Source organism: Oryctolagus cuniculus, chromosome 21 (assembly GCF_964237555.1).
Source record: "Oryctolagus cuniculus chromosome 21, mOryCun1.1, whole genome shotgun sequence".
NCBI lineage: Eukaryota > Metazoa > Chordata > Mammalia > Lagomorpha > Leporidae > Oryctolagus > Oryctolagus cuniculus.
Window position 1 is genome coordinate 10,140,785 of NC_091452.1, and position 21,625 is coordinate 10,162,409.

The 21,625-nt window shown below is 57.7% G+C and overlaps 1 protein-coding gene and 1 long non-coding RNA gene across 2 annotated transcripts in view; one reads left to right on the forward strand and one right to left on the reverse strand.

Moving 5' to 3' along the window:
- Positions 1-5,546: 5,546 nt before the first annotated feature.
- LOC138847444 (uncharacterized) lies at positions 5,547-21,615 on the reverse strand. The gene is made up of 3 exons (XR_011385277.1): positions 21,445-21,615; positions 9,737-12,929; positions 5,547-7,026 (listed from the first exon to the last, which is right to left on the reverse strand). It is a non-coding gene; the product is annotated as an uncharacterized lncRNA (long non-coding RNA).
- The window catches only part of DTX1 (deltex E3 ubiquitin ligase 1), a 32,358-nt gene continuing 32,019 nt past the window's right edge, over positions 21,287-21,625 (forward strand). Inside the window, exon 1 of the mRNA XM_070066246.1 lies at positions 21,287-21,494. The gene's annotated coding sequence lies outside the window, so the exon portion shown is untranslated. The remainder of the gene's footprint in view (positions 21,495-21,625) is intronic.

The window sequence follows — 21,625 nt, forward strand, 5'->3', positions numbered from 1 at the left end:
GATGTGTCCTTCCTTCCCACCCCCTGCTCCTCCTCCCCAGACTTGAGATCCATGTGCCAGAGTCCACCCTGAAGCCGTGCCTTGTTGGAGGCCCCCTGGGCGAGCGCCCTGGCTTTGTCTATGCTGCTCTCCCCTCGCTGGCTGTGACCGGATCTCTGGCTACCATTCTGCATGTTCCCACTTAGCTCCTCCCTTGGCCTTCAAGTCTTAGCAAGGAGCTTCCCCTGAGCTGGGTTCCCGGGACTCAGTGGCCAGCTCTCACGATGGTGCCACGCGTCCTGCTCCCCCTTCTTTCCCTTGGGACACAAAAGCCTTCCCTCCCCTGCCCACGTGGAGGCTTCTCCACCTGCAGCTGCCAACCCTCGCCCTTCAGGTTCCCCAAAGGCGAGGGTGCTCACGGCTGCCTTGTGAGTGCGCGTGGACCTCTCGCCTTTCCTTCTGCACCTGCCTTGCTGCCTGGGATACTTCACTCGGGCTTCAGTTCAAAGCCGCTCGAGGGTCTCCGTGCCCTCAGCCCACCAAAGCTTCCTTTACCGCTGAACACACTAACTGTGACGCCGCAAAGAGTCTAGCACAGAGCTGCCGAACCCCTAGGGCTGTCCTGGGAAGGGCATCTTTTAGGAGCCCCTTGTAACCACCCCTGAGTGGATGCTAGCAAGGGGGCTCCAGGTGGGCGCTTGGATAGTTCTGAGGGTGAGAGGAGCTGGCTCTGCCACAAGACTGAGCCGGAAATAGCACGTGTGTGACTGGGGGACTGGAAATTTCCACACCACACCCTCAAAGCTCCAGGGAGGAGGGGGTTGGAGACTAAGTTCCATCAATGGCCAGTGATTTAATTAACCATGCCTATGTAATGGAACCCAGTCATGGCCTTGGATAAAGAGGCTCAGGGGGCTTTGTGGCTGGCAAACATCTTCATGTGTCAGGACGGTCACGCACCCCAGCTCCACGGGGACAGAAGCTCCCAAGCTGGCCCCAAACCTGCCTCACCACGCTGAGTGTCTCTTCTTCCGGCCGCTCCCTTGTATTCTCTGAAATACAAGGTGGCTGTAAGGACAGCATTTGCCGAAGTTCTGTGAGACAGTCTTGTGAATGATTAAAGCTGAAGGGGGGTCGTGGGATCCCCAGATTTGCTGCCAAGTCTGAAGAAAGGGTGGTCTTGCATTGGATGCTGCTCTTCCAGGTGTGGGGTCTGCACTAACTCGGGTGGTTTAGTTCATGTTTAGAGCTGAGCTGAGCTGCGGGGCAATCGCTGGTGGCAGAGGAAAGGGGGGACTTGAAGCTGAAATGAAGGAGCACTGGACATGCGCACCTGCTCAGTCTGTAGCTCCCAGCTGCCCCAACTGGCCAGGGATGGGAGAGAAGGCACAGGAGGCAGTAAGACACTGCCCCCTCCCCACACACTTGCTCACAGCCAGAGGAACCAAGGACGAAACCCCAAAACTCCCGGAAGAAAAGGGACCCTCAGCAGATGACTGTGCGCCTGGTGGTGCACGTGTGCAGGGCGGATCAGGACCGGCGAGGATCATGGGAGAACTCAGAGCCGCACAAAGGCAGGCAGGGGCCATTTCATCTTCCCCACCAAGGGCCTCCCAGCACTTACTAGGCAGCTGAGGTCACTAAGAACAAAGGTAAGCGTTGGCAGTGACCGGGAAGCGTGGTCGTGGGCAGGCGTTTAGCTGTTACGTTGCCTGTGTTCCATATCAGAGGACCTGGCTTCGGGTCCCGGCTCCTGTCCCTGACTCCAGCCTCCTGCTCATGCTGACCCTGGCGACGGCTCAGGTCTCTGCCATTCAGAGACCTGGGTTGAATTCCTGGCTCCCAGCTACAGCCTGGCCCAGCCCCAGCTGTTGTGGACTTTTGGGGAGTGAACCAGTAGATGGCAGAACTCGGTGTGTGTGTGTGTGTGTGTGTGTGTGTGTGTGTGAAACAGAGAGAAACATGGTCGTTCCTGGAAGCAACGAGGGCACCAATCCTTTTGCAGAAAATAGGCAAAGAAGGCAATGACTAGGCAATAATGAAACCCAGCGTCTCCTGTACAACCCATGCTTCAAGATAACCAAATCAGAACTGATAAGAGAAAGATGTCACAATGAGAAACATCTCCACTTCGGGACCTCCGATGAGACTAATGATTTGGGCAGAGATTATCAGCAGGTGCTAGCGCTAGGCGAGCTGCTGATGGGGTACGTGGTGAGGGGGAGGGGGATGCCCCTCCCAAGGCCACAGCTTCCTCCTCAAATCAACAGAGACAGCTGCACAGGTGCCTCCAGGTGTGGGGCCCGCTGGGCACCATCCAGTTTTTGACTTGCAAAGTTGAGACAAAAATTATTTTTTAAATTTGGCACCCATATTGGCTACAAGTAACACGTGGGATTGAGTTAAATTCCAGAGAAAATGTCTAAAGCAGAAAATTCATCGACAGAGATACTTCAACACAGCAAGGAGTAGCCAGGACAGAAGTGCGGAGGGGCACGGGTGCGTTCTCACCAGCACAGACGGGAAAGGAGCCAAGAACGTAGCAAGAATCTGATTAAGTAGATGTGGCGGTCAAGATCCCAGGCCTCTAATTCCACTCCTGGTTACCCCGGCAACCAGGTCCCCACTCACAGAGGAAGTAGACAGGGATGAGAAGCTGAGCCTCACATAGCCGATGAGCCAGGAGGAGGTGGGAAGAGTTGGAGCAGCAGAGCAAGACAGAGGCCACCCGTTTGTGGCTAAAAGGTTTGTCTGGAACCACATGCTGGAGGGCTTCAGCCCCTCGGACCCGGGGCTGCCCCAGCTGAGCCTAGAAACACCCCTGCAGAGAAAATGTTATAGTTCCATTCCCTGGCAGCAGTGCCTGGGCTAACCCTCAGACACGGCAAAGGCAAGGGCAGCTCTCGATCCCCCCCTGCTGGCCGGTGGAGTGGGGCGTAGCCATGGACAGAAGAGCCGGCATGGATGCCAGCCCCTGGACCCAGCTGGGAGCGCGCCCAGTGCCCAGCGTGCTCGCCGCGGAGGGGGCTCCTCAGAGAGGTGCTGTACGGGAGCCGCTGTGCCCTGTGGCAGGGCCAGGCCGGGAACGGCGGGGGGACCGACTGTGGGGCTCTGGGGGACGAGTCAGGGCGTCACCAACAGAGCAGAAAAGCTCAGGTGTGGAGGGGTCAGGAAGAGGGACCCTTCGCCAGGGCTTGGCAAGAGACGGGCTGGCAGAGTCACAGCCGTGGACTCCCTCTCCAGGACCAAAGCCCCGGGCAGGGTGGGAATGTGTCTGAGACGGGAGAGCAGGATGAAGAGGCCCTGGGGAGGGTCTGGCCAGGCTGAAAGCCACAAGGGAGACAAGGTGGCCAAGAGCTGACCACTGTAAGCTCGCATCCTAGCCCCTCTACATAGGAAAAAGCCTCCAAGCCCTCGGGCAGTCTGGGAATCTAAGGAGGGGCGCAGCATGCAGAATAAGGACCCCCCCCCAAGATAGTCACATCCTGGAAGCCAACAGCCAGGAGCTTCTTCTGGGTCTCCCACGTGGGTGCAGGGGCCCAAGCACTTGGGCCATCTGGTTCTCCTTTCCCAGGCCAGATCGGAAGTGGAGCAGCCGGGATTTGAACCGGTGTCCATGTGGGATACCGGCGTCAGAGGTGGAGGCTTAACCTACTATGCCACAGCACTGGCCCCCTAAAATAAATCTTTACAAATAAAAGCAAATGTCTGCTTGGACTCACAGATGCAAATCGCCTCTCTGGTTCTTATGAAACTGAAAAGCTACATTTTTGTTATCATTTCCAGGCTGTCCTCTACACAACTGTGATGCTCTTGAGGTAATTACACTGCGATGTTGATGCAGGCCACTCAGTGCTTTGAGCCACTTTTCATTGCAGGTGCAAACAGAGACACAGAATCGTGTGTGGCTCCAGGGGGGCGCCACCTGTGTTAGAAATTCTTTCCCGCCGGCGCCGCGGCTCACTAGGCTAATCCTCCGCCTTGCGGCACCGGCACACCGGGTTCTAGTCCCGGTCGGGGTGCCAGATTCTGTCCCGGTTGCCCCTCTTCCAGGCCAGCTCTCTGCTGTGGCCAGGGAGTGCAGTGGAGGATGGCCCAAGTGCTTGGGCCCTGCACCCCATGGGAGACCAGGAGAAGCACCTGGCTCCTGCCATCGGATCAGCACAGTGCGCCGGCCGCAGCGGCCATTGGAGGGTGAACCAAGGGCAAAAAGGAAGACCTTTCTCTCTGTCTCTCTCTCTCTCACTGTCTACTCTGCCTGTGAAAGAAAGAAAGAAAGAAAGAAAGAAAGAAAGAAAGAAAGAAAGAAAGAAAGAAAGAAAGAAAGAAAGAAAGAAAGAAAGAAAGAAAGAAAGAAAGAAAGAAATTCTTTCCCAAGGCCAGGAGGTGTTTAGAAAGAATTACCTTTAGAGCTCCCATGGAATGATGGGTGAGCACGTGGGACTCACACAGACATCATTGTTTTCCCTTTTGGGCCACCTGGGAAGCTCGGTTTGAGGCCAAAGCTCTCCCACACCTGGGGTGGGGGTGGGGGGAGAGGGGGCAACAGCCATGATTTCTCTCATTGGTGACTTTTTTTTTTTTTTTGAAGTTTCCCTCCAAAAAGAGGGAAGAAAACAGGATCAGGGATGGCGCTGTGACTTAGTAGGTTAAGCCACCACCTGCAGTGCCAGCATCCTGTATGGGCACCGGTTCAAGTCCCAGCTGCTCCACTTCCCATCCAGCTCTCTGCTATGGCCTGGGAAAGCAGTGGAAGATGCCCTAAGTGCTTGGGCCCCTGCACCCACGTGGGAGACCTGGAAGAGGCTCCTGATTCTTGGCTTCAAATCAGCCCAGCTCTGGCTGTTGTGGTCATTTGGGGAGTGAACCAGTGGGTGGACCATCTCTCTCTGTCTCTCCCTCTTCTTCTCTGTAACTCTCTTCTCAAATAAATAAATCTGAAAAGAAAAGAGGATGGAGGCCATGAAGGCAATGCCCCTCCATCACCCACCAAGAGAAAGGAAAACGATGGTGAAAAACTCAGTGTCAGACTGAACCCCAAAGGAACTGATTAAAAAGATGGCTTGGGGTGGGTGTTTGGTGCAGCTCTAGACACCTGCCTATCAGAGTGCTGGGTTCAAATCCCACCTCTGCTTCTCACCCAGCTTCCTGCTAATGTGGTAGATCATGGCTCAGGTACTCGGGTCCCTGCCTCCCATGGGGACCTGGCCCCTGGCCTCAGCTTGGCCCAGCCCTGGCTGTTGTGGGCATTTAAGGAGTGAAGCAGTGGATGGAAGAGCTCGCTCTCTCTCTCTCTCTCTCTCTCTCTCTGTCTTTTAGTTAATGAGAAAAATAAATAAGCAAAAACGTTAAAAAGACTCCCACCCTAAGTCAGCGCGTGCCCCGCAGCCGCTTCCTCTTCCTTGCCCTTACCTCCACTTAAATTGCAGCCACGCAGATCCCGTGACTCATTCGGCCAAGGGCATGGGAGCAGAAGAGGCTGAGGCCGGCAGCAGTGAAGAGCTAATGGGTCTCCTCGCGTCCCTCCCTCCCCCCCCCCCCGCCCCCAGTGAACTGTGTCCTGTGGGATGCAGAAGGACCTCCAACCTCCCGGCCTCGTGACCTCGGCTCACGGGAGCAGCCGCCCTTTGCGGAGGCAGCGCACGGAGGCCCGGGATCTCTTGGCTTCGGAAGCCTTGCCCGCTCTCTGCTGGTGAACACCTCCGCAAAACTTCCATTCGTCTCTTCTGATGATCCCAGCCAGGAAGTCTCGTCATGAGGGAGGCCGAGTTGGATGCAGGAAAAAATAAACCACTGCTTCTGTGCGTCTGAGGGAGTGTGGGATGCGAAGGTCTGTTCTGCCGCCCAACACGCATGCTCTCGCGCCTGCTGCGCTGCATCCTGGGAACCGTCCAGACTTCCAGGGGAAGAAGCGATGGCCCAGAGAGATCGGCCAAGGGCAGTGAAACACGGAGAAGCGCTGAGCCAGGACCAGAACCCAGCACTCAGGACTGAGGGGACTGGGCGGTGACCCCGCGTGTCCTGGGCAGGTGTTCCCTCATGTGGCCACAGCGACAGGGCATGCGTGCAGAAACCCAGCAGCCGAAGTTATCCCAGATCACCCGGGTGGGCCTGGCGGCCAGAGGGGCCCCTCGCTGGCTCCGGAAAGGAGTATCCCTGGGCTCCTATCCTGCCCTTGGCAGGAGTGGCTCCCTCTGGGGTTCAGGGGGTTTCTATCAGCTTCCAGAGGTTGCATCTCTTCCTTCCTTTTTTTTTTTTTTTTCAGATTTATGTCCTGGAAAGGCCAAGGGCCAGAGGGAAAAGGAGAGACAGACAGACACAGGTCTTCCATCCACTGGCTCACTCCCCCATTGCCCACAACAGCCAGGCCTGGGTCAGCCCAAAGCCAGGGACCAGGAGCTTCACCTGGGTCTCCCACATGGGTGGCAGGGATCCTAGTGCTGGAGCCATCATCTGTGGCCTCCTGTGTGCACTAGCAGGAAGCTGGATCATAAGCAGAGACACTGGAACTTGAACGTGGACATCCGAGGCGGTGGCCGAACCCCCTGCAGCACAGCACCCGCCCTGCCCTCTTTCCATGGCTCAAGATCTGGTCACTGGTCCACCCTCTGGACGCCTGGGTCACAGGTGCCCCTCCTGAGGCTGATCTGCCTCACTCCCTCTGGATCCTTGTGGGTACATTGACCCCTTCCCCCATGACCCGGGCTAAGCTCCCCATCTCAAAATCCATTGTCACCACTGCAAGGCCCCGCGTGCCCTGGAAGGGGACGCATTCCCAGATTCCAAGGCAAGCACAGGACACCATGGGGGCCACCTTTCTTTCCACCATGGTGGGCATTTGCAGGCAGTTTGCACTGGCACCCTGGGGGAGGTGGGGCTGTGGGACACAGGCACCGGGCTCATGGCTTCCTAGCGAGTTAGGAACGAGGACTCACCTCCAATTCTGCTTTGTTCAAACTCCTCCAGGAAACGAGTAGGGGACCATTCATCCCCTGCCTCTCGCTCTGCCCCCGTGCCTCCTAGCAGTGTTCTCCTGCAGGCACAAGGCTGTGGGACAAGAGACAGAACGACGTGACTCAATTCCTAAACGCTGGCGCTGGGTGCTCGTGGCGTGCTCCTAACAGACTCACGGCTGCCCCGAGGAGGCGGACTCGCTGGCGGAGAAGCCGGCCCGCTCTGCCATGCTCACACGACCTGGGGTTTGGTCGCAGCTGTGTCCACTGCCCGTGACTTCTGTGACAAAGACCCACTCGTGTGTGTCCTGCTCCAGCTCTGGCAGCCAGAGCCTGGAACAAGTCTCAGTGGGCTAAAACCGTGTCGACAGAACAGGTTCCTCCTGGAGTCTCTGGGGCAGACGCTGCTCCCAGCCTCTCCCAGCTTCTAGAAACTTCCAGTATTCCATGGCTCGTGGCCGAATTGCTCCTGTCTCTTCTTCATACCTGGCCTTCCACCCCCTGCCTCTCTTCATAATGGATACACCCAGCGAAAATACATATCTACCCCCAACAACCGATTACACAATCGGAAACTCTGCTCTTGGGAGCAGACATTTAGCCTGGAGGGTCTGGGTTCAATTCCTGGCTCCAGCTCCAGACTCCAGCTTCCTGCTAAAGCAGACTCTGGGAGGTAGCAGTGACAGCTCAAGGATCTGGGTTCCTGCCCAGCCCTGCCTGTAGTAGGCGCTTGACTCCCTCTCTCTCTCTCTCTCTCTCTCTCTCTCTCTCTCACTTGCTCGTTCACTCTCTCTCAAATTAAATTGATTATTTTCTTAAAAAAAATATACTCTTTCTTTTTTTAATGTTTATTTATTTACTTTCCTCTACTCAAAAGGCAGAGAGAGGAAGACAGGGGGCAGTGGGGGTGGAGAGAGAGGGAAAGAGAGAGAGGGAAGGGGGAGGGGTTCTTCAATCTACTGGTTTACTCCTCAAAAGACCACAACAGCCAGAGCTGGGCCAGGCCAAAGCCAGAAGCTCAAAACTCCATCTGGGCCTCCCGTGTGGGTGGCAGGGGCCCAAACACTTCGCCCACCGTCTGCTGCCTTTCAGAGTGCACCAGCAGGGAGCTGGCTGGGCAGCACTTGGGTCCGGGATGCAGGGGTCCCGCCCCGGCTCCTCCACGCCAGCCCAATCTCTCGTTTCCTGAGGTGAGTGGATCTTCGAAGGCTTCATGTCAGTTAAGTTGTCCTTTGATGTTTTGGACTTCGATGCATGTTTGCTACATTCCACACCCAAAACTTGAACGTGCACACTTCATTCCTTGTCGCTGAGATCTCTGGCTAGCATGCTTTGCCAAGATTTACCACCGATTTGCATGTATGCTAATTACCTCCCTCTGGTGTCTCCACGTCTCCAGGGTGTTCCTCTCGTGCTGACATGGCCACCAGCTCTTCCCACATGGAGTGCTTCAGTCTTTCTACTTAACGCTGCACGCATTTCCCCTGGAGTCTTGTTTACACATACAAGGGCGCTTCAGAAAGTTCATGGAAAATGTGTATCATCTTTTAATTCCTTTTTCCCACAAAACTTTCTTTAAGATTTGTATTTATTTGGGGCAGGCACTGAGGCGCAACAGATTAAACTGCCATCTGCAGCGCCAGCATACAATATGGGTGCCAGTTCAATTCCCGGCTGCTCAGCTTCCTATCTAGCTCCCTGCTAATGTGCCTGGGAAAGCAGCAGAGGATGTCCCAGGTGCTTGGGCCCCTGCACCCATGTGGGAGACCCAGAAGCTCCTGGCTTCAGTCTGGCCCAGTTCCAGTGTTGCAGCCATTTGTGGAGTGAATTAGCATTTTATTTATTTTCTTGAAAGGCAGAGTACTAGAAGAGGAAAAGATAGAGAAAGAGAGATGTGTTCCATCTATTGCTTCACTGGTCAAATGGCCACAACAGCCTGGGCTGGGCCAATGTTGCGGTTGATTTCTTTTCTGAGAGGAGGAGCGTGGTGGGGGCAAGAGGCGCGGAGTCACAGACCCCAGGAGTCAGGTGAAAGCAGGCCAGAGGCAAGCAGCCTGCAGACTCGTTTATTTCAGTTGGTACGGCTGCTTATATAGCCAAGGCAGCCAATCTGGTCAAGGGGCGGTCTATGCCCTAACCAATCATAGCCTGTTGCCAGGCAGTTTCTGTTGCCAGCAGCCATCTTGGCATGGTCTTCTCATTCCACCACAGTCCAGCCCAATTCAGGACCCTGGAACTCCATCTGGGTCTTCCATGTGGACGCAGGGACCCAAGCATGTGGGCTCCCCTCCACTGCTTTCCCAGATGCATTAACAGGGAGCTGGACTGGAAGTGGAACAGCTGGGAATTGAGCCCCTGCCCTTATGGGGTGCCAGCATCATAGGCAGTGGTGTTACCCACTGTGCCACCACAGCAGCTCTCAGAGGCGCCCTCACTAGGGGTTAAATGGCCCATGTTTTCCTGGGCATTGTCAGCCGGGGCGGGGGTGCAGGGAAGGTCACCACTCCCAGGACTTCATTTGTTTCGCTTTTTACATTTTCATATTTTTACCCATCTGGAAATTTTTGAAGTCAGAAATCACATGGAAATCCAGCTTCGTTTTGTTTCCAGTGACTGACTGGCTGCCTCGCCACCTTCCCATAGCCAAGATGTGCCGCTGGATTCCGATGTCGGGGGTCTCTTCCAGAACTTTCCTTGGGGTGACTCATCTGCCTTCCCACCTATTCCTACACCCGAGCTGTAGTAGAAGGAAACACCAGCCAGATGAACCGGCGTTAGAAAGGAGGCGTGGCCTGCGGACTCACCCTGGGCTCTGACCCACGCTTCCTCTTCGGCTGGAACCCCCTTACCCCGCAGCAGCTCGGGTGCGGGGGCTTCCTGAGGGCAAACACCGCCCCCTCTAATTCTCTCTGGATCTCCTGAGCAGAGGGCTCTTGGGGAAATCCCAGCCTCCTGGCCCTGGACGTATTTCCAAAGAAGGACAATTCCACAGGCTGCTGGTTTGCAGGAAGCACAGTTCTGATCTCCGGTCGGTGTGTTGACCTCTGGGGTTGCTGGAGGGGACTCCTGGGTCCACAGGTGACCTCTCCACAGGGGGAGGAACTCAGGGTCATGTTTCCTTGGTTACCAAAGCACTGAGGCACCCATGGCACAGTGCAGCGCGTTTGTTCTAGAATTCTCATGGGCAGAGGTGGAACGCACCTGTATTCACGGATGTGGCCTTGACACAGGGAACTCAGGCAATCCACAAACCACAGTGCAATCTGTCTCCTGGCTCAAAGGGTTGACTCAGAACAAATAGTGCCGGGTATTGGACTGGGGTTATTTGTCCAAAACAAGCCCTGTTGAGATGTGCTTCTCTGCATACAGTGACCAACTTGAGACTCGCTGGGCCAAGTTTGATGATGTCACAGCCCCCCACACACACACTGGTTCTGGCCACCCAGAGGTCCCTCTTTGCTGGTTCTGTAAGAAAGCCACCAGCAGCTGTCATTTCCCCTGCTCCTGGTGTGTGCTGGACCCCTGGGACCTCGGCTGGTGCACCGGAGGGCTAACTTTCCAATTGCACTTAATTTGCATGAATTTCCATTTCAATGGCCTCCTGTGCTAAGTCCCAGCTCTGCCACCTGCCAGGTGAGCTTGGGTAGGACCCTTCCTCTGTGGTTGAAGACATTCCTGCCCCCCTCCTTTGCATGTGGAGGCCCTAACTCCCACTGCCTTAGAAAGTGGCTGTACTTGGAGATAGGGCTTTATGGGGGTGGGGGGAGGGTCATTAAGATAATTAGGCTGAAATCAATTTAATTAATTAAGGCAGTTAAGATTAAGGAGTTCCAAAGGGCAGGGCCCTAATCTGATCTGACCAACGCCCTGGGAAGTGGAGGAAGCAACCCCAGGGATGCAGACTGGGGCCACAGGAGGACACAGAGAGCAGGCGGCATCCACGCGCCAGCGACAGGGGCCCCAGAAGGAACCAGCTCGGCCGACACCTTGATCTTGAACTTGCCGCCCCCAGAACGGTGGGAAAATAGATGTCTAAGCTGCCCCGCCTTGGGCACCTGCTCGTGAAAGCCCCAGCGACTACCATGGTAGCACAGGAGGCAGGGGGCCAAGCAGGAGGGTTCGCAGGGGTGCACAGTGCTTGACACGGCGCCTGGGTTGTCACTGTCGCTGCTGTAACAGCGGGGCTCGGGGAGGAAGGGACTTGCCAAGGCCATCGAGCGGAGAGGAGGAAAACAGGGTGCACCCCAGCTGGGTCCTGCTCACCCCTCCCCCTCTCTCCTTCCGGCGCCTGGCTGCACCTCACCCCTTTGCTCCCTCTGCACCTGATCCTGGTGTCCCCTGCACCCGTGCCCTTTGCAGCCCGGCTCTGCTGCCATCCTGTGGCATTTGAGAGAGTAACATCAGCCTGAGCAGGCAGCAGGAAAGTTCTAGAAGATGGTCCCCTGTGGGTAAAGCCATCATGCTGTGACCAAGGGACAAAGGGTCGTGCTGAGCTGTGATCTCTGTAAGAAGGCTTTTTTTTTTTTTTGAGGATTTATTTTATTTACTTGAAAGTCAGAGTTACAGAGAGAGGAGGAGAGACAGAGAGAGGGGTCCTCCATCCACTGGTTCATGCCACAACCACCAGGGCTGGGCCAGGCCAGTCGAGGGTCGTGAGATGGGAACATTGTCCTGTGTGGTCCCAGCAGGGCTGGCATCATCAGAGGGGTCCTCTGATGGAGGTGGGGGAGCAGGATGCTGGGAGCAGAGGCTGGAGGGAGGGCCCAGCACCATAGAATGGATTCCACCCCCCAAAAACCCCTCGCTCTGAGGGTTCCAGGCCTGCAGACCCACGAGAGAATGAATCTGAGTGGTGATGGCCACTGGTCCCTGGTCATGGCGGCGGATGCCGTGACCCTGGACACATCCTCTCACTTCCCTGGGCCTCTGTGGCCTTGTCCACGAAACAGGGACACTTGGCTCAGACTCACAGACCGAGGCGTAGGAAGTGTGCCCCCAGGGGGAGCAGGAGAGCGGGAGTTTCCAATCTGCTCCAGTGTGTCCTTGGCCTCTTTCTGGGGGGGTCAAGGGCTCGCCGCCCCTCCCCGACCATCCCGTCCGTCTGAGGGATCTCCCGTGTGTCCTGCATAGTATGGACAGCAGATGGCCGGCCAGGTGGCGGCGGCTTGGCTAGAGCCCAGCTGGGAGCCCAGGATAAATCCAGATTGTCACACCGGTGAGGACAGCGGCTGGCGATGGCCACGTCCTGTGCTCCGGCCAGTCACGTCCCCCAGGTAGCCTGTTCAGCGTCAAGGGCACTGGGCATCCTGGACCCTGCTAAAGGGCCCCCCTCCAACCCCCCGCCTGCCTCTCTTAACGGGACTCTGCGTCTTCAGGGTGCCATCATCCATTTGTCCCTTCCCACGACGTGTAACCAGCATCACTTACGCACCAGCACCTTGGTTGCCTACCCATCGGTCGTCCTGCCCTTTGTCCTTGCTCCCAAAATTCCACCCAGGCCCAGGGCACGAGTCCCGACTGGCCTGAGCCAGCCCTGGTCTCCTGTGCCCACCGCCAATGAGCAAGCTTGCCGTGAGCACATGGCCAGTCCAGCATACAGAAGAGGCTACCGAGAGGTTCTGGGAGCACGGCCTTCCTGTTGAGAGAGGAGCCTTGCAAATCTCTCTGTCCTCCTGCTTGGGACACTGTTGTCGGAGACTGATTTCTGCAGCTTGGGCAGCCACTTTGTGCCCTGAAGGTGACAAAGCTAAGGCTGAAATAGCAACTCGTCAGGACGAGAAGTCATTCCCTCGGTTGGGGGATTCGTCCTGAGCCCTTGCTTAGCCAGGCTGTGGCCCGGACGTTTGCTGTCGCCATGAAGGTGTTTTCAGAGGTCAATCAGTAGACTGAGATGGTGGGCCTTGCCCAATCAGCTGAAGGGTCCCCAGGGAGGAAGGGGTTCTGGCTCCAGGTCGGCTCCTTGCTGGGTCTCAGCCTGGCTGCAGTCTTGGGGGTCACCTACCAGAGAGGAAAGGAGGGGGGAGGGGAGGGAAGAAATCTGCACATCACACACTCACACTCATACACACCACACACACACACACTCACACACCACTGATACACACCACTCACACTCACACAATCACCACACACTCACACAACACACTCACATACCACACTGATGTTCTCACACATACACACACACCACACTCATATACACTCACACACACACTCTCAGACACACTCACTCACACTCACACACCACACACACAATCACCACACACTCACAACACAGATACTCTCACACATGCTCACACTCACACCTCACACACTCAAACTCACACATGCTCACACACACACCACACACACACACACCACACATACTCACCACACACTCACACTCTCACACACGCTCACCACACACAACACACTGATACTGTCACATACACCACATACGCATTCTCACAACACACACTCACATACCACACTGATATTCTCACACACACACACCACACTCACACTCACACACACCACACTCACACTCACACTCACACACTCTCTGCTGGCGGCCTCGCCCGCAGGCAGTGGACGGTGGCTCACGTGCCCGGGTCCCTGCCGCCCACAGAGGAGACCGGCATGGAGCTCTGGCCCAGCCCGCCCGGCCCAGCCAATGCGAGTATTTGAGGAGTGAACCAGCGTATAGCAGACCCATTCTCTCTCTCTCTCTCTCTCTCTCTCTCTCTCTCTCTCTCTCTCTCTTTCTCTCTCTCTCTCCCCCCCCCGTCCCCCCCCCCCAGGACACAAATGAGTGTCCTGGTGAGAGCCTCTCTTAGCTGAGGTTCTGGGTGGCACCTGCACGGGAACCGCCCCCGGATCCTGTGACCTAAGGCAGCCACCCCTCCCCCTCCCCCCAGCCAGCTGAGCTGCACTGCCGGTCCTTGCGGGGGCGAGGGTGCGGGAGATGCGCGGCCCAGGAGCGCCGGACACCACGCCTGGCCCCGGGGTCCACGTCTGTCCACAGGCGTCTGCAGCGGATGGTGCTGGGACGATCGGCCAGCTGCGAGCCCGGGCTGCCGGGTGGATGAGGGTCTCGGCTTCCCCACGGAGACCCCCGCGCTGGGGTTAGGGCAAGGATGGCCCTGGGAGAGGCGGAAGGGTGGCTGTGTGCCGTGCACTCGCCGCACACAAGGGAACGGGAAGCCGTGGAGGCCACATCCTGGGGCACAACAATCGTGTCCAGGCCTCACTCCGCCTCCAATGCCAGCGGCCCGCTAATGCGCACCCCGGATCCAGTGTGGGAGTCCCCGCACCCACGGGGGAGGCCCAGAGAGAGCGCCAGGCTCCTGGCTCCATCCTGGCTTAGTCCCAGCTGTCATGGGCATGTGGGGAGTGAGCCAGCAGGTGGGAGATTCTCTCTCTCTCTCTCTCTCTCTCCCCTTAAATAAATGGAAATAAATAAAAATTTTAAAATGTGCTTGAGAAAAAAATAACATGTTTGCATGGATTATTTGTGTGTATGTGTGTGTGAGAGAGAGAGAGAGGGGAGAGAGAGAGAGAGCGAGCATGGCAACAAGTTAACATTTGAGGAATCTGGAGCCAGCGCCGCAGCTCACTAGGCTAATCCTCTGCCTTGCGGCACCGGCACACCGGGTTCTAGTCCCGGTCGGGGCGCCAGATTCTGTCCCGGTTGCCCCTCTTCCAGGCCAGCTCTCTGCTGTGGCCCGGGAGTGCAGTGGAGGATGGCCCACGTGTTTGGGTCCTGAACCCCATGGGAGACCAGGAGAAGCACCTGGCTCTTGCCTTCAGATAGGCACGGTGCGCCGGCCGTGGCGGCCATTGGAGGGTGAACCAACGGCAAAGGAAGACCTTTCTCTCTGTCTCTCTCTGTCCACTCTGCCTGTCAAAAAAAAAATTTTTTTTGAGGAATCTGAGCGCAGCCAATACAGGAGCTCCTTGTACTCTTTGTGACTTCTCCATCAGCCTCAAATTCATTCAAAATAAAGATTCAGACAAAACGGAAGGAGCCAGGGTTCCCACTTGGTTTTCACGCTAACACCTGTGCTGTGCTTGGGAGAGCAGAGCTGAGGCGCCGGCCCCCAGGCCCCCCCGCCCGGGGCAGTCACGGGCTCTCTCAGCGACAACTCACACCCGCGCACTGCCGACTTGTCAGGAGGGTGACAGTGATGGTGACAGTGACGGTGCATCTAAGCAGGGGCTTCCACCCTCACCGCCACCATCTCCAGAGTCACAGGCTTCCCACTAAGACCCCCCACTTGCCTGTGAGAGCCACATGATCTGGAGCCCCAGACAAACCAGGTGCTCACTCACTGGTGACACTCAGCTCGTCACTTGTCCCTTGGAACCTCCGAGTGCTCACCTGTGTTCACCGGGAGACTCCGGGTGCCATTGTGGCTGCATCCTGGCCAGGGCCCCCTTCCCGGCTGCACGCGGCCACCTCCTCGGCCTGCGCTTGTGTGGCCAGGCCTGGCTCGGGCACTTCCTCCAAGGCCCCCGTTCTGCCGGATTTGAACCCCGCCTCCTGCCTCATCTGACCTTACCTACCCCCTTAAGAGCCCGACCGCCACAGCAGCCCCCCCCCGGACAGGGGCCTAGGCCTTGGACACGTGAGTGTGGGGAGGGAGTGCAGATGGCACTGCAACGCCACTTCTGGTGCAGAGCTGACCCAGGAGACACGGGCTCACTGTGTTCCCAGGAGCTCTGCTCACGTCGGCCAGAGGTGCCCATTAGAGAACGCACGGACAAACAATGTGATGTACACTCAGGGATCCCTGGACCACGCCCCCCCCCAGCACCTGGGGAGAGCCTGGACCACGCCACACCCCACCCCGGGAGCACCTGGGGAGAGCCCTGGACCACATCCCCCCAGCACCTGGGGAGGGAAGAGCCTGGACCACACACCCTGCAGGAGTGCCTGGGAAGAGCCTGGACCACATTGCCCCACTAGGAGCACCTGGGGAGAGCCCTGGACCACATTGCCCCCTGGGAGCACCTGGGGAGAGCGAGTAAGAGGGATGAGTCACCTGCAGAAGGACGCACATTTGTGGAGACAGGAGACAGAGGGGGTGTTCCCAGGGCCTGGAGGGCGGGGCAAGTCGGTATTTAATGGGGGCCAAGTTTGATTGGCAAGACGGCAATGCTGCGGGGATTAGGCGCACACCCATGTGAACTTAGCCATGACTCAGAAAGGATGGCGACGGTAAACTCTATAGGATGAGCGTCTGGCACAGCGGCTGAGCCACCAGTTGGGACGCCCACATCCGGCACCCGAGGGCTGCTTCAATTCCCTCCCCACTTCCGATCCAGCTTCCTGCTGGGGTGCACTCTGGGAGGCAGCACATGGTGGCTTAAGTGCCTGGGTCCCTGCCACCCGCGTGGGAGATCTGGATGGGGTTCTGGCTCCAGACTTCAGTCTGGCTCCACTCTGGCTAAGTAAACCAGTGGATAGAAGATTCTCTCTCTCTCTCTCTCTCTCTCTCTCTCTCTCTCTCTCTCTCTCAAGTTAAATGAAAATAAACAAAAGTTTTTATTTTATGTGTTTTGACCCCAATATCATTAAAAATTTATCTGAAAATCTCACCATAGACCAAGATGTGCCACCAGAGGGCGCGCTGCACCCACTCGCGTTTCAGTTCACAGCGGCACTCACACAATCACACACTCACACACACATGTATACACTCACACACACAAACCGGTGCATCATAGTCTTTGATCACAATCCACACTGACCAGCTTTTAGTTAGCGACTTTTCAGAGTGTAACAGGGACGGGCATTCGGGGCAGGGACAAGACGCCACTAGGGACACGCACACCCCACACTGGAGCACCTGGGTCAGTGCCCCCCTCTGCCCCCCACAAGTTCCAGCTTCCTGTGTGTGTGCACGCAGGCAGGCTGCCATGATGGCGCGAGTGATGGGGTCCCTGCCACTCCACAGGGGCCCGGGGTTGAGTTCCCAACACCTGGCTTTTACTGCCCGGCCCAGTCCCAGCTGTTGTGGGCATTTGGGAAGTGAACCAGACAATGGGGACCCTGTCTCTCTGCCTTTCAAATAAATAAAAGTAAATAAAAACTTTTAAATGTCATAAAACCTGGGGAACCGCCACCTAAAACAAAAGCTAGGATCTTGACAATGACTTACAACCGACCACAGGGTCCCCACCCCCAGTCACATTCCCCCTGCTGGGATCCTCGCCCCAAGTCCCACATGGATTTTCCCTGTCTCCTTGCCACACGGAGTGCGTGTGTGTGTGTGACTTGAATTGCCTTTAACTTTATAAAAAGGACATCATGTTTATGTAACGGGGCTTTTCATTGGCTGTCCCATGTCGGGTGTCCGACCCCATCATGGGTGTGGCCAGAGCGTGGCGGGTGCCACGCAATGTTCCACCAAGGGAATTAAGCCCTACTCGCTCATTTGCTCTCCTGGGGGTGGGTATTTATGTGGTTTCCAACTTTTTTTTTAAAGTGGCTTATTTTAATTTGATCTGCTTGAAAAGCAGAGTGACGGGGGGAAGGAGAGAAAGAGAGGAGAGAGAAAGAGAGAGAGAGAGAGATGTTTCATATCCTGATTCACTCCCCCAGATGCCCAGAGCAGCCAGAGCTGAGCCGGGCTGAAGCCAGGAGCCTGGGACTTCATCCGGGTCTCCCACGTGGATGGCAGGGGCCTGAGCACTTGCACCGGCATCCGCTGCTCTCCAGGTGCCTTAGCAGGGAGCTGGACCGGAAGCAGAGCAGCTGGGACTCGAACCGGCGGTCTGATGTGGGCCGTCAGTGTCACAATGGCCGTTTAACCCACCGGGTCACAACACCGACCCCAACCCTCCCCTTGGATCCTTCCATCCAGGGAAAGAACCATTGGCCAAAAAAGCACAGGAACTGTGCCCCTCCCAGCCAGTCGCAGGTGGGGCTTTCTCCCGGAGATTCCCACGCCATCCAGAGGGAGGCGCTCTGAGCCCTCGCCAGTGCGGCCGGATGTGAATTTTAGGTCCGGGCACCAGCCCCTGCCTGGGGATAGGGAAGCGCACTTCCAGTGCCCGCAGCCTGCACACGGGGGACCCCCTTGGCAGTACCCACCAGGGCCCGCCCTGGACATCACCATTCTGGGGTCTCTGGTTCCTGGTGGGGCGGGAAGACCTTTCCCCAATCTGCAGCCTGCAGCCTGAGGCCCCGCCGGCTTGCAGGGGCCCTGCCTGGGTCCCTAAGATGCCCAAATGGTCCTCTCACTCTGTTTCCTGTTTTCCACCAAAACAGTTTCTCCATTGCTGAGGGCAAGGTCCCAGCGGAAGGGAGCAGGACTCAGAAAAGCACCATCTCCCGTCTCCATCGGCAGCGGGGCCTCCCACACTCACAGCCCAGTCGTGTGCGACCCTGCACTGCTCGTCATGGTCACTCCTCTCATCCTGTGTCCCTGCCGGGCCCTGCTATGCCTGGACCAGGGCCCGGGCACACAGTACAGCCTCAATAGCCAACCTAAACAGGCCAACTTGCAGCAAACCTCCTCCCGATGACCCATGGGATGAAACTCGAACCCGCAGGGGGGCTCCCCAGGCCCTGCGGGCGCCCCTGTCCACTCTGACTGCCCTCCAGGCACCCCGCCCCGCCTTCAGAGGGCACAGCGGCTTCTGGCGTGTGGCCTGAACACACCAAGCTCTCTCCCACCTCAGGGCCTTTGCACATCCTTGCCCCCTCTGCCTGCCACGTTCCGTTTCCTTCCTGCAGAAGCCATGGGAAGACTTCTGGATCTCTCTGGGGGCAGCTGAAGCAGCACCTCCTCCGGGAAGCTTTCCTGACTCCCCAGGCTGGGTGGGGCCTCTGTGAGATGTTGGCATGACATCCTGACCTTCCTTTTCCTGGCCTTTGCTGTGTGGGCTTCTCCAATTCTCGTCTGACTCCCCCACCAGACTCGGGATTAGGAGGCAGGAAGCTCACTGGGGATGAGCTCTGGCACGCAGGAGTGGCCTGGTGCTTACTGGCGGGTTGGATGGCTGGGGGATGATGATGGATGCATAGATGGGTGATAGGATGGGTGGTGAAGAAGAAGGAAGAAAAGGATAGAGAAAGGGAGAGAGATGGAAACTGCATGGGTACAAATGTAGATGAATGGATGATGGATAGAGATCAACAGCTGTGTTCACTCCTTCCCGCCACCCTTCTGTGCTAACGTCACATGCACACGCATGTCCTGGCCAGGTCAACAATGCTGGGAGAAGCAGACGCCTCATTCTTTAGGTTGAATCGTTGGTCATGAAACCACCAGCAATCACAGAGCTAGGAAAGCCCCGCGGCTCTCACAGGCAGGTGAAACAAGTGTGCAGGGAGCTGCCCCAGGCTTGAGGAGCAGGTGAAAGATCTAGAAAAGTGGCAAAACAACCTGCCCCCTTGGGGCTGGTGCTGTGGCGCAGCAGGCTAAGCCTCTGTTTGTGATGCCACATCCCATGTGGGCACTGGTTCTGGTCCCGGCTGCTCCACTTCCGATCCAGCGCTCTGCTATGGCCTGGGAAAGCAGTAGAAGATGGCTCAAGTCCTTGGGCCCCTGCACCCACGTGGGAGACCTGGAAGAAGCTCCTGGCTCCTGGCTCCAGATGGGTGCAGCTCGGGCCATTGCAGCCATTTGGGGAGTGAACCAGTGGATGGAAGACACTTTCTCTCTCTCTCTCCCCGCTCCCATGCCATCTGTTTGATTTCATTGAATTGATGGCCTCAGCTGGAACCACACACCCCAAGGGAGCAAGACAAAAGCACACAGGAAAGAAGATCCTGGGGTGAGTTTTCTAGGGGTGCGATGCGTGCATGCACACGCAGTGCCTCGGCCGATGGAGCACGAGCTCCTGGTCCCTGCTCTGCTGGCCTCCCCACCGGCCTCCCAGCCCTCTCCCCACACCTCGTGGCCTCCTTTCTGCCTAACTCCTTTCTCCCTCCTTGGAGCTCCCTCCTCCCAGGGTGCCCCAGGAGTGGGGCTGCACACTCCCGGGGGTCCGCAGCCGCCCGTGGCACCAGACCCGCAGCTGGACTCGGTTCATCAGCTGCTCAGCCAACAGACACTGCCACGTGGCCGGGAGAGGTGCAGAGGGTGAGGCTCCAACCCCATGTGGCCCCTTCCTGCCCCCAGGAGTCCCAATCCCCCAGCTGCTGGGGTGGCGTAGAGACGAGTGAGTGTCCTGGAAGCGCCCGGCTCCTCACTGGCACTGGGTAAATGCGCCATGATGCGCTGAGTAGTGGCCAGACCACACAAGGATGAATACCACAGCCCCCGATCCCACAGACGTCTGCTGGAGCACGCACAGCTTTCGTCCAAGTGGCTGACGGTCGGACGAGCGCCATGTCACGATATGGGCCAAGGAGCCACAGAGGATGGTGGGATGGCTTCAGGGGAGGCTTCTTGGAGGGGGTGACGTTTATCAGAGCTTCAAAGGCGTGACACAGGGAGTCCAGGGAGTTGCATTCCTCTGCCCCGTGTGTGGCTACATCCCCTTGGGGTCTGCTAAGCACCAGCTTTTGGGTCACTGCTTCCGTTGAGAAGAACCTGCTCAAAACCACGGCCCTTCTTCCCCCACCCCGCCCCCCAACAGGCACATCCGGAGAAGTCTGGCTTAGCGACGAGTGCAAGCCCTCCCAGGCACAGAGCCCCAGAAAGCTGTCGGCCAGCCCTTGGCTAAAACCCCAGAGCTCAGAGGTCTCAGAGGCACCCACTCGCTGCAGACGGAACTCTGCCTCAGACAGAGCCTCTCTCTCTCTCTCTTTCTCTCTCTCTCTCATCTGCAGCTGTGCAGCACACAGGGTCCTTGACCCAGTCTGGAAAAGCCCATCGGGCACCGGGCTGCAGGGAGGAGCAGGGGCCTGGGACGGGGCGAGGCCCGGTCCTGGGAACACGCCCCGGCCTTGCTGAGTTTGTGATGTGGCCCCGGGGGAGTGCGGGCGGCTCTGCAGCCTCCTAGCCCAGCCGCTGATCCCGGGTGCCCGCCAGGCCGGACTTCCAAGGCTCGCAGCCCTCACCTTCTGCACCTAAACACCCTCAGCTGATCTGCGTCCTAGACTGCACCCAGCAGGCCAGGCGGGGGGGGGGACAGGAGCTGCTGCCACACCAGCCTCGCCAGCCACCCGACCCGCACTCACCCAGCATTAATGGAGCACCTGTTGTGTGCAGGCAGCTCTGAATAAGCCGGTGCAGGGTCCCCGCCCCTGGCTGGGAAGAGGATTCCACACCCCCCCCCCCAACCTGGAGCAGGTGGGTGCTTGGCAGGACATGGGTGTTGGGCGGTACCGGGGCACTGGCAGCAGCATCAGATGCGGGTCTGCTCCTGGCCACTGCTCTCGACCTCTGGGTGACCCTGCACCTGCTTCTCCCCGCCCCGAGCCTCTGCCTTGGTCCATCCGAGGCCACGGCCGCCTTTGGCTTTGGAATGGTCTCACCGCCTCTTTCCCACCTCCACACATAGCGCAGCGGAAAAGGAGGCCGCCGGCAGCAGGCTGCGAGATCCTGGGCCAGACGGTCTCTGTATCTGGTTCACTCACCGGGACATTTAGTGGGCGCCTACTGTGTGCCGCACCACACATTCCAGCAGGTGAGCGCTGACGCCCTGCGGGCCAGCAGGCGGCCGTGGGGGCGTCCCGCGCGGGCCCAGCCGCGGATCCGGAGCGCCCCGGGACTCGCGTGTCAGCGCCGGCGGCGCGAGGGCCGCGATCTGTCTCCTCC